Genomic DNA, 7,500 nt, shown 5'->3' with positions numbered 1-7,500 from the left:
CTATCCTTAGAACTATATCACATGTTCGTTTTCTTTGTGAACTGATGTACAATAGTTCGTATCGCGTTAGCCATACTCCATCTTTTTGGTAATTTATTAACTTTCTTTGAAAGCGAGAACGTCTCGCAGAAAGCGATATGACAATCAGAATCTCTACAATAGATTGCTTCACCGCGAAAATACGGTTTAACATACTCCGAAAGCAATAGAATTGCTTACTGCATTATTGCTTTGGAATCAATGAGTCGGTGCCAATAAAGTTTCAAACGAACAAAGTACAGTTTTTACGTTCGTTTGTTCTGCTAGCAAAGTGTTATCAACGTAACTCAACTTGGGTCGCAAGAATTTTAGAAATATTGAGATTTTGTTTGCAAAACATCGAAAAATGTAGAAGTAATCTAACGAAAGAATAGGCAATTTCAAACATTTAGATACAAATATTTCTGTCATGACGCGATATTACGTTTTTAAAGAGATTTACCTATCTTGAAAACAATGTTTCTTTTACATCATTTAATAGAATATGCACGTATAAATATGCGTGTATTCCAAATGGAACAAAAAATATCGAGGAAATAATTTCTTTCTCTCGCCGATAGGTCCCAAAAGAGAAATCGTATCGATGGCATTATGACATCAGAGACTAAGCTATCAACAGATAAGCAACGTCGCAGAAAGAAACGTTGGACGTAACTTTTTCATTCTATAGAATCAAATATTCGTTTAGTGAACGAGTTGATAGATGGATATTCGTTATACGGTTTCTGCAACTAAGAGTAGATAGATTTCGGGTAAATTCGTAAGGATGCTGATCGTATTGCGGCAGCACTATGAGCATTAAAATAGAATATACAAATTTATGTTAAATCAACGCATGTTGTTTTCTAATTTATACTCCTCCGCTGCTATCACTTGTAAGAAATGAAAGAATGAGAAAGATTGGTCGATGAGGCGACGTGTTATCTCGAAGCGAAGTTATTCGTTTTACCGAAGGTCATTGAAATTTCCCTCGTTATCGGTGTGATTCCGCTGGGAGATACGTTTTCCCGTGAACTGGGAACCGTATAAGGAGATAAACTCGGATCAGAACGCAACGAAGGAAAAGGGAAATATAAAGCACGCGAATGGAGAGGAAGAACGCGAAAGGACCTGCAGTTAACCTCTCGACTCCCGCCCCCCCTCTTGCCCCGGGATTTGTTGGTCCAGAAGGACCACTCGTACGTACATTCGCAAAACTCTCTACCGACTTCTCCTCGCTACCCTTTTTCTCCGCCCTCTTGGCATCTCCCGTAGCTCGCGTTTTTAAAGGGCGCACAAAAGCCACCGGAAATTGCTCCCGGCTCTTCCGACGTTACGGACGTTCTACGCCTGTCTTTCTCTCCCACAGCTTCTTCGTTTTCCTTCGTCCTCTGCTGCTCAGCAGCCAGTCTTCCTTCTCTTCTGTTTCTCTGCCCTTCTTCCTCGTCTTTTTTCCGCCATCGACGATTTCACGAGTAGATACCTACTGAGGCGGCAAGAGCTCCGATAATGGCGGATTTGGATAGCGGCCGTGCTATGCCGCTTCTGCACCAATTCGGCCGTAGATGAAGCGTGCGGCCTATGCCACGACGAACGATCCACAGAGACGAAACTGGCTTTAACGAAGCACGATCTCGTTCAAGTATATCGCGCGAAAGATCTGTCTATCAACGTGATACATCGAATCGTAGCGCGCCAACGGAACTACTTCCAATGTGATTTTCTGTTTGTCGCAGGATCGTAAACCCTAAAATTTAGCGCGAAATCCTTCTCTGTTTCGCATGCTGACAACTCGCCGATTTAATCCTACGTTTAGTGAATGTTTCGATCAATTATAATAGGGCAATCCGTAGAATTGGTAAACGATAGAGGAAAAACGTGTACGTACCTAGTATCAATTTTGAGCGTTCGCCTCGGTATAATTAACGCGTTATCGCGAGCTGAAATCTCCATCGTATTCATTTATTCACCCTTCCATTCGTTATTCGTTCTTTAATCGCGCGATGCAAAAGAACTGGAATATTATTTTTGCGTTCGGAAATTACTTCTTTCCCAGTAACAGTGCAAATTGACTTTATCAACGGAAATATCAATGAGACGCAACATCTTTGGAAACTGTTGACAAAATATTTACTTAGCGATAGGAGAGAAGATGGGAATAGGCAGAGAAAGGGACCAAAGTGAAAGTTGGTAAGGAAAACTTGAACGAACCAGGCCGCGTTGCTTTTTGATGACTTCGGGGAACTTCATCTCGAGAAGATGAGACCTAAAAAGGACTTGGAAACTTAAATGTTGATATGGAAAGTAAGAGATCTGGGGCGTTATGGATTAAGCGATCAATCCCCTTGGGGGATGACAGACAATTTGCAACCGTGAAATATGACAGAATATGTTTCATCACCTTTCCTTCATGTAATAATCTTGGTTATAGCTCTCGTACGATCTCGTACAACGCCGATTAAATGAAATATAAATTTGTCTTTTTAAAAACGTTGGTTTAATTCGCTTAATTCGATAGAGAACAAAATGGAAAACGAAGCGAACGAAAATTACTGTCAACGAGTGATCAATTCTTCATCGTCCCAAAATATTGATCGATCTCTTTATTTGGTATTAACGATGTTTCGAAGATGTATATTTAACAGTTTTGACAAGCGATCGATATACGTATAAGCCAGGAATATGCGGACAGAGAATGGAAGGTATATACATTAACTTAATTAATCAAGAGATATTTATATTTTTCGCGTGATAAAGCTGATCTTGTTGACAGACATCCGTTTATGTCGACGCAGACACAGGTTTCGTGATATTTTTTCCTGACATGCGAGGACAAACGTTCGAAATACACGACGCCTCGACTACTACTTACTTGCTCGCACTAACTGGATAGAGAATCCTGTGACGTAATCGTACACGATCGATTACGTCACTGGGTGGCAGCTCAATGCGAAGTCGATCGATCTCCCATAAATTACGGATGATCCTCCACTAACTATGAGACGTCCACTCATCCCCTATCAAGCACGGCTCGCCTGTCGAGTTGCGGGTGCAACGACTAAGCCCTCTATCTGACCCTTCCAGACCCTTTTCGTCTCACGAATCTTCATCGGGATCCACTCGGCTATGTCATACGCATTCGTCCTAATAACTGGTATTCGCGTCTAAACCATTTGTTCGGCCGAAGCCTAAAAACCCAAGCATTGAGATTCTTTTCGATACGAGGACCGAGTACTTGCGCGAGTTTACGTTTTTTCTTCCTTTTTTATTTCTTTTCATTTTTTCCTTTTAGTTCATGGTTCGAAAAGGGATAGTTTGAGATATCTTCTCGACACGTACGATCCATCATAGCCTTGTAACTGATAGAGATATTTGCGCATAGCGTTGCTTTACGTTTTTGCAGGCAATATTTCAGAAAAATTGCAGTTTGAATCGCGGTGTCGAGTTTGAAAGTATAGCACCAACATCATGACTTTTTTTCCACCCATTTGTCACACATATACGTCTACCATAAATCCTCGGTTGGTGGTCAAATTGCGCTGAAAATTATGTTCCGTATAGGATGCGATTCCCAGGATAATTATTGAATTTTTCAAAAGCTCCGGGGAACTGAAAAATTGATACTTTCCGAAAATTGATACTTTCCGTGATAGATCGTTCCGGCGTTCGAAAAATCGCGTTCGAATACGTGTACGAACTGCCAAACTGTATCGATGTGGCGCGACAGTGTGGTAAATGCTAATACAGATATATCGATGCAAAGGAAGTAGATTTTAACGTTCTCAAGGGTGATATCGATTCCGTATAACCAGAAGTACCAGTCTCCCGAGGATACTGTAAAATCTGATCACGAACGATATTATCACGATACGTATATCCGAGGCAGATATTATTCATATACCGTGTACGCTTGTAAAGAAGCCACGGGCTATGGTGAATGTGCGCGTGGACTCGAGGCAACCCTCGTCGCTAACTCACGAGAGATCCTTTTACCGCGTTTCCCGGTACCCGAGTCCGCGATTAGCGACCCTCCGTAACTCGTTCCAGGGTACTCGTTCTACCATTCCTTCGGTCTATGACTCTTCGATGTCCTTCGTGCTACCCCGCTTTTCCCGATTCCCGTCTTCTTCGCTTTATCACACTCTTCGTTCGAATCTCTCTGCTTGCTCATTATTCCTTTAGTTGCCGTTTTTTAACGAGCACTTTATCATCTCCTTTCGTATCGACAAATCGCGAGTGCTTATTTTTTTCAACGTTTCTCGGCATACAGTGTTCATTAACTTATGCCATTCGTGTTACTTTTCGTCGAACTTGGCGACGTTTCAGAAAAGCAAATATCTACAACGGCCTACGGCCGTTTCGTATTTTCTTCTTCCGTAAATAATGCAACATCGGTATACATGGATCTCCCTTTGTTTCGTCCTAATACGCATCTCATAATCTCGAGTTTCAATGAAAATAAACGGGCGAGAACGGATCTCGAATATTCTATTTCCGTTCAGAGAGAAAGCGGCTGATTAGCCATTTATTCTGAACGAATACATTAACCTGTTGAAAGACCAAGCTCGAGCATCGAGAATGCTGCGTTTTATCTCAAAAGCCAGAAGGCAGAAGTGGAAAGCATCGATTACGATTGAGCTTCAGCCGGTGACCAACCGATTGAACGTCGAAAAAGCGCACCAGGGTAGAAAGGTAGAGAACGTTTCAAAGGGGAGAAAAAAATTAACAGACGCCACATGCTTCAAGGGTGGGCTTTAGGGAAAAAGAGAAGGGGAGATCTATCGAAACCTCGATCCAGGTGTGTTAAAAGTTTGGCAGTCTGTATGAGGTGGTATAAGTTTTACGCTCACGTATTTGCAATTAATAATATTATTTGAATAATTATTCTTAAAAATATCTGCCTATAACGAGCGAAAACTTTTGTTACAGAATAGTACGATCTTTGTACGATACAAACTCGTATTGTATACAACAAAATCGTATTAAGGTGTATCACTATTCATATTTTAAAATAAACATTTTCATAAGACAATTTAGAAACAAGATATTTTATACGTAATTGTATTATCCGCATAAAATTATACACATCGAATCGAATCACAGAGAGATCAGAGCAAAATTATTTTCTATATTACGCGATTGTACCTCTTCTATTGAAACTTATAGTGAAACTACTACGATGCGAGCAGAGCAAGGGTTTCTGGAAATTCTATTCTCCTCGGAAGAATAGTCAGACTTCCTAAATTAATTAGGCTAAGCTGTGGTCTCGTTCCTTTCGTTTCATCCCCCAAATACTAGCGAGTATTGGCTATAAATAATGGAATTACGTAACTGCGTCACCATGAGGGGAGAACAAAGAATCATTTCGTTCCGCTCCCACTTTCTACCCTACTTCGATCTCTCTGTGTCGTCATGGCGTTTTACGATCTTTTCGTTCTGATATTATTTTGAAACACAATATTACACGCTTTAAAATATAGCACTAGGCATGTTTGGAAGATTAGAAGGAGGGCTAAAGGAAAATAACGTTCTGTTCGAGAGGTTTTGGGCTATCGGTAGATTCTGCATTTCGATAATTCCGATCGTCGTTCCTATTGTCGACGTTCTCGGCGTATTGTCAACTAAAATGAGCGTGTTACTTCTTAGATGAGACTTAACAAGCTATGTAATCGGCTTCTTGTACAAAGTACGTTAAAGTACCTTAGCATTTCCAAGTTCTTGCAGATGGCAAGGAGAGCTTAAAAATCGTAGTTCCAACTTCTTTTTCTTTCTTCCTGCGGAAAGTGCTTTAACGAAAGACGAATATTCTTCCTTCGTTTCCAAACGACAATGGTTAATAAAGCGTAATACGATATCTTTTGTAAGTGTACAATGAATCACCAAAGTATTTTTCAACGTTTACAATTAGTCGTGTCTTGTTACAGTGCCGATGAAATACCAACAAATTTATACAATATTTTTCGTAAGTGTGTAAATACTTTCGCATGTTGTCAGTGAAATTAGAATACGCAGATTGTATTCAATCTATTATCTACACGTTTCGTAAAGTACAATCTCTAATATCGATCAATTTATCGACGTTAAACGCTATTAGCTATCCTATACTATACTCTGATTATACTATATATAGTATATATACTGATTATGCTATATATACTATATATACCATATATGATATAATCAGAGTGTTAGTCCGCGGCTTTTAAATATATCGATTAGAATCTAAGGCGAATTCGGCTTTATTAAGCACCAGGGACGTAATACGAGAAAACATATGGCTTCGTATTAAACGATACTGATACCGACTCTAATTTCGAGTAAACGCTAATCTAATTAACACAGATCACGCAAGTATTTCATCACGGCCGTTCAATCTTTTTTCTAAACGAATACAGATCCTGATTATTTTTCGTTGAAACGATTTGCAAAGATAAGATTGCGAGCCAAAATTTAAAATAGAGCAATGTTGTAGCAGAGTGAAGTGATTCACAGTTGGTCATCAAAGAAACGTATCACAGACGTATCGTTGTTTGTTCTGTGTTATCGCGAACAATTTTTACCGTTGATAATGGGAAAGAACAGGAAGCCAAAGGTTTCGGTTCGGCGTTAATTTCGTTTTACTTAGCGATTCCGTCAGCTTGGTGAAAATTGCGAGCGTCGAAGTTTGGTCAACGTTAACGTTACATCATTGTCGTTGTAATTAAATTTTTATACTCTTTCCAATAAACCGACAAACGAGGCCAATCGATCGCGGACATCCGCATATAAAAAATGCGCCACGTTGTTTCCCCTGCTAATGATGCGTACTCACGTGTAAGCTTTATTACGTGGCATACACTCGAATAAATTGAACAAAGAATCGATAATTTTCAAATTTCTGCCTCCTCTCCTTTAATAACTGCATCCTATTTTGCAGTCCGTTAACTTGCATTGCTCACAGCTCACGATTAGTTTTCACTCGACCATGTAAACAAGATAATTATAATTTATTAACTTCCCTTCTTACAACGTAGGCTATCAAGTTGACCTGACATTATGTATACATAACACGTTATGTAAACCGTATATTCGTACATTCACTATTTTCCGTCAAGCATAGAATAACGATTTTTATCTTGGGTACATTCAAAGCGATTTCGAAGTTGACGTCTTTATTTGATTAAGGATCGTAGCACGCCTGGTTGAAAAACATAAAAAAGGAAAATGAGAGAATAGAAATAAAACGAGAGAACTCTTTATATTCAACCGTAAAAATCGTGGTGGACATTGATCGATTTTTTTACATCTCGAAAAACTCGCGCTTCTTGAAAACCGTGCATTGACATCAAAGCCCTGGCGCCGCGTGCATGCAGCTTGCACCAGTCTAGTGTTAATTTCTCGTTAACCGGGAAAGAGAGACAGAGAGAGAGAGAGAGAGAGAGAGAGCGAGCGACCGAGAGAGAGAGAGAGAGAGAGAGAGAGAGAGAGAGAGAGAGAGAGGGG

The 7,500-nt window shown here is 39.9% G+C and overlaps 1 protein-coding gene across 11 annotated transcripts in view; it reads right to left on the bottom strand.

Annotated features, from left to right (window-relative positions):
* LOC100747554 (CUGBP Elav-like family member 4) overlaps positions 1-7,500 on the bottom strand; it is a 548,998-nt gene that overhangs the window by 78,424 nt on the left and 463,074 nt on the right. The window lies entirely within an intron of this gene.

This window comes from Bombus impatiens, unplaced genomic scaffold (assembly GCF_000188095.3).
Source record: "Bombus impatiens unplaced genomic scaffold, BIMP_2.2 scf_0135, whole genome shotgun sequence".
NCBI classification, from domain to species: domain Eukaryota; kingdom Metazoa; phylum Arthropoda; class Insecta; order Hymenoptera; family Apidae; genus Bombus; species Bombus impatiens.
The sequence above is the reverse complement of the archived record's forward strand: the minus strand, read 5'-3'. Positions and strand labels throughout refer to the sequence as shown.